Raw genomic sequence first — 5901 nt, forward strand, 5'->3', positions numbered from 1 at the left:
AAATTCCTGTATTATGTTGAGTCAAGGGTTCTTTGCCTGGGTTGTTCCCCGAAAACTATTCTTTTTAGAATTTTTGGGTTTGTTATATATCGTTGATGTTACAAAAGGCATAGGTGGCTTCCTAAACTAGCTAACTAGCCCACCCATGGTCACCTCTCTATCCTAAGTGAATTGTAATCATAACTAGATTTCTAGTATATGTCATCATTGATTGGCATTGTAAACCACCATGAGTAAGACCTATAAGCACTTGGATGAACATCATAAATGACTTTGTATAAAATAACTAGAGCTAGCATTAGCGTCATAGTAGCCATGGATATTTTGTTGAGGGAGGGTGTTAGAAATACACCAAAATATCATGTGACATTGGGGATATGGGCATTTTATCATTAGGTTTATAGCCAACTTGGTGTGAACACTCTAGGTGAGATTAGTTAGAGTCAAAAGATAGGGTTTAATGCCTTTAAAAGGGTATTGTACTTGGTGGTTCATTCATCTCTCATATCATTCATAATACAATCACCTTGTGTTGTGCCCAACTTGCTCTCTCTTGCTCTCTTTTTTGTCTCTAGGTTGAAGGAGTTTGTGGAGCTGCCTTGGGAGAGGAGATCCAACACAACTTCAAGGCCGCGGAGCAGCTGGTTGCAGAAATTGAATAACATAAGGCTCCCATTAGGTGAGAAAAGGGTATTCAATGTGGTTGAAGTCTTCAGATTGCCAGTTGAAGGGGAGGCTGAGGTCAAGAAAGCCCCTGATGAGGAGGAATCAATCAAGGAGTTTGGCTCGCTCTGGGAGGGCAAGGCTAAAGAATTTAAAATAACACAAAGACGGCAGAAGCAAATGCGGTTTGGTGGAGATGATAAATCTCACCCACAAGCCATACTGCATATCGAGGAAAGCTTACAGGCTAGTGAAAGTGGAGGAAGGAACTAAAGTGGCATGGGCCGAGGTGCTATACAATAATCTGAAGGATGAGATCGATAAGATCAACTGTCCAAACACTAGAACAAAGATTGGCATGTACTTGATAGCTCTATTCAATGCATAATCAGGAGCCCAAAATAAGGATGAGGGCCAAAAAGAAGTGGCAGAACATAAAGAAGACACAGGGACCAGAGAGGAAGGAGCAAAGAAGCCCTAAGAAGAACAAGCTTCTCAAGGATAGGGAAAGGAGTAGGTAGCCTCGGGGATGAAAAGAATCTCAGCGAAGGGGAGCAACAAGGTGGCCCACGGCCAAGGATGGGAGCAACAAGGTGGCCAAAAACAAAAAGCACCAAACTCCTCAAGGAGGACTTAGCCAACATGGGCACAAGTCCATCCTGTCACACTAGTTGGAGCAACAACAACAACAACAATAGGAAGGAGCAACAAGTCTGTAGCTCAAACAAGTGCAGACTGACCTTCCTGAAACTAGTGATGTGAACTTTTCGAAAACCATAGACACATGGGTGCAGGGATGTAAGATTCCTCCCCAACCTGAATAATGAATAAGCTTTACTTCAATCCCTTGTAATCATTCCCTGCTTCTGAATGCAAAAAAATATTATTTTTCCTTGTTTTTGCCTAGAGAGATGAAAAATTCTAGAGAGAGATAATTCAATATTGAGATATTTTTAGATATAAAAATTCTACAAATATCAAAAATATATTTCCCTAGAAATAGAAGTTCAAAATAATTTCTCCAAGGTGCATTAGGAATCAATTAAAAATGATTTAAAAGACCTTAGCCGTCTAAGAGTCAAGATTTTTAGAAATTTTTGGATTATGGTCCAATTAAGGTTCCTATGGGCCAATAAGATTATCCAAGTGTTGGGATGAGATAAATCCAATGAATAAAAGAAAATACCCAAAAATGAGTAAATGCTCACATAAGATGAAGAGTTGACTGAGTACAAGGTTTATTAGTTAAAAAATAAGAGATATTACTTAAAAAATGAGATATTTTAGAGAAATGATGAATTTTTCACACCTTGGTAAGGAAGGGGAGACCTTTGAGGTAGGCGCTTCCATCACATGTGTGGGAGGGTTTTTAATTAAAAAATATTAAGATATTTTTATCTCTCCTCTCTCCTGGATCAAACTGGGAGCTAAACTGGTCTAAATCTTGTCCAAATTCAGCCAAACTGAAGCTAAAAAATTCTAGAACTTAGTTGGACTCAGTTAGTGGTCTCCCTCATCTATAAATAGACCCTCATTCTTTTGTATTCTCATCTGTGAACTATACCATGCCAGTATTACATTAAAATACTCATATTTTCTATTATCCCTCAAAAATCCTCTTCTTTTGGAGAGATTGGATCTTCTCTCACTCTTCAACAATCCTTGGAGCTTTCTTCTCAACATACTAAACCAATTGATTGGTTGGGGTCTTCCTTCTAAGATAAAGACGCAAGCCAAATCTAGAGGTAAGAAGTAATTTCATGGTTTTCATTAATATTCTCAAAAGATTTCACTTCTCAACCCCTCTCGAGCTTGAGAAGTTTCAAATTAATTGTTTTCAATGCAAATCAAGCTTTCTATAAGAATTCTAAAGATTAATCATAAAAAAGTTAATCTTTATGCTTAATTAGGATGCTGTTTATGTATATCTCTCTCTCTCCCAAAAGAATAGTCATTCCTATGACTAATTCTTTATTTAAATGGATGCTTCTCATTGATAAATTCTCAATTCAAAAATCAAACTCTATGCTAGTCAAGCTAGAGGTTAAGAAAATAGCTTTTTTGTGCTAATAAAATTATGATTTAATTCCATAAATTGGATTTAAGTCTAAAGATAGTGATTCTATCATAATTGTATTACAAAGTCTTATTCTTTCTAGAAATATTAAAAATTATCAAATAGCAAAGCGAAGCTATGGCAAAATTCTTAGAAATTAATACATAACTCATTTTTATGCATAATGTGAAAAGAGGACTTCCTACCATATTCTAGGATTGGTCATCCTATGCTAAAAGAATGATTTTCATCACATTCATGGAAAACTAATTTTTAGTATTTATGCGTTAATAATTAATTAAAAAAAGAGAAATTTTTGGTATTTTTTATTTTTATGCAAAAATATAAATTCCCATGATAATGGAGATCCATGTAATTAAATGGAAAAAGAGAAAATTTGATATATTAAAATAATATATATTTTTATTTAAATTTAAAGAGAAATTTTAGATAAATTTATTTTATAAATGAGAAAATTTAAATGATAAAAGAGAAATCTCCATGACATTTGGAATTCAATCATTTAAACGGTAAAAGTGGAATTCTTGGCATAATTAAATTAATGGATATTTTATTTAAATTTAAAGAGAAATTTTAGATAAATTTATTTTATGCATGAGAAAATTTAAATTATAAAAGAGGAATTCCCATGACATTTGGAATTCAATCATTTGAATGGTAAAAGTGGAATTCTTGGTATAATTGAAATAATGAATATTTTTATTTACCATTCAATCATTTGAATGGTAAAAGTGGAATTCTTGGTATAATTGAAATAATGAATATTTTTATTTAATTTAAAGAGAAATCTTAGATAAATTTAATCACTTTTACCATTCAATCATTTGAATGGTAAAAGTGAAATTCTTGGTATAATTGAAATAATGAATATTTTTATTTAATTTAAAGAGAAATCTTAGATAAATTTATTTTATAATAAAAGAGAAATTCCCATGATAATTGGAATCCAATCAATAAATGAGAAAAAGAGAATTTTAAGCTTATTCAAAAAAATGGATATTGGTATTTAGTTAAAATAAGAACTTTTATGGTATTTAAGTAGAGAAAGATTTGAATTAATTTTTGGTGAGACAAAAGAGAAATTTTCAGCAAAATTCCACCTAGAGATTTAGAGTTGATAAATTAAAGTGGCAGAAAGAATATCTTTAGATATTTATGTGAATAATTCACCAAATTGATATTTCCTAAAATTAGATTATATGGAAGAAGAGTATTTCCATAAAAATCCGATATTCTCATATAAAACCATTTCTTAATCTATTATGGTTGAGAAGGAATGAAATTCATAAAGTTGGAATTTTCTTATGGCTAGAAGTTTAGTAGACGTTTATCTGAAAAAAATCCTTGTTAGAACTAAACCGAATGATTTTGGTTAGACCACGACTATGAGAGGGACGGTTAGTAAACAACTCGTCCATCTCTCGATCTAAATCAAGCAAAAACTTCGTGAGACCAATTACAGTTCTTAATACAAAGAATAGACTACCGTTGAATTAACCTAGTTTTTCCTTGACCGAAATCACCAGGAATCTAGTTGGAAAGTCAGTCAAATGATGGGTAGATTACTCTAATGAGAGATCAATGATTGTCATTGATGAGAATATGGATTAAGGAAAAAGGGTTTTGTGGAACCAATCTCAAATCGGGAATTTTAGTTGCATAGAACCTCTGTTTTCTTTTAAAGAACTTTTTTATGCCATAATGTTGGAGGAAGCATTTGGTATGTGTTTAAACTAAAAAGAGGCTCGTTTGCAACAGCTGGTGGTGGGGAGTCATTGAGGTACGTTGCTCGTGGCAAAGCCTGCCGAGGTCTTGACCAACCTCGGTACGATTAAAATGGTGCGCTTTCGGTATGATGGGCGAGGACCGACGAAGCGGTCCCTGAGTGAAGTGTTACGACACCTAAGTAGGATCCTAGAGGATTCTGACCAGGTGATGCACGGGCTTGCGGTTGCTATAGGACACCCATGCGTGTGTCAAGGAAGATTTGGATGGACTAAAAAGAATGACTTTTGTGAATCAAATTTTGATATTGGATCTTGTTGGTTGGCCAGCTGGTCTTCAACGGAGAGTCCACATGACATATTTTGTAATACAATGGACTCAATATTTTGGAGGATTATGATCAGTAATACTGAGGATTATGATCAGTAATACTATGATTTTCAATGAAGAATTGTTTTAAAGACATCCGATTCTCTTATAATGGCAATTTCATATTGGGTGCGTATGTGGTATGCCTACCTTAATTTTTGCATGAAACGCCGGCTATGGGGGCCTGGGAACTCTTTTCCTCGGTACCGGGGCAAAACATAACCAAATCTTTATAAAGGAATCCCACCAATACAGTGGTTGAGCGGTTGGCTAATCGGTGGGCCAGTTGGCTGGATCGAGGGATTCCTGTGATACAAATAAGTTATGATTAGTTAAATTAGTTAGATTAAGTCCTAAGAAGACCCTTGTTCTGTGGGAAGGAATCAGCGGCTCTGCCTCATTAAAGGAGGAAAAAAGCGATGATCAAATAAAAATAAATATCCTATCCCTAGGATTGATGAACTTCTGGATCAGTTAAGTGGGACCCAAATGTTCACAAAGATAGATCTCAAATCCGGGTACTACCAGATCAGAATCAAGGAACAGGGCATCCCGAAGATAGCATTCAATACTCGCTATGGGCATTATGAGCTCACAGTCATGCCGTTTGGATTGACTAATGCCCCGACGACGTTTAATCATCTTATGTAGGATATTCTCAGAGAATACATGGATGGTTTTGTTCTTGTCTTCTTTGATGATATCTTGGTATAATCAAAGAATGCTGCAGATCATGAAGATCATGTGCACAAGGTCCTAGAAATCCTAAGGAAACACCAACTCTTTGCAAAAAAGAGCAAGTGTTCTTTCTCTGTTGACTAGGTGGAATACTTGGGATTCATAGTATTAAAGGATGGGATTTCTCTGACCCCACAAAGATCCAAGCAGTCGTAGAATAGCCGGAACCCAAGATGGTAAAGGAATACTTGAGATTCATAGTATTAAAGGATGGGATTTCTCCAAGCAGTCGTAGAATGGCCGAAACCCAAGATGGTAAAGGAAGTCAGAGGATTCCTAGGATTAATCGGATGGTATGGGATCTTTATACCCAGGTATGCTAAGATAGC

The sequence above is a fragment of the Cibotium barometz genome, chromosome 27 (assembly GCF_041138505.1).
Source record: "Cibotium barometz isolate CiBa-2024 chromosome 27, ASM4113850v1, whole genome shotgun sequence".
NCBI lineage: Eukaryota > Viridiplantae > Streptophyta > Polypodiopsida > Cyatheales > Cibotiaceae > Cibotium > Cibotium barometz.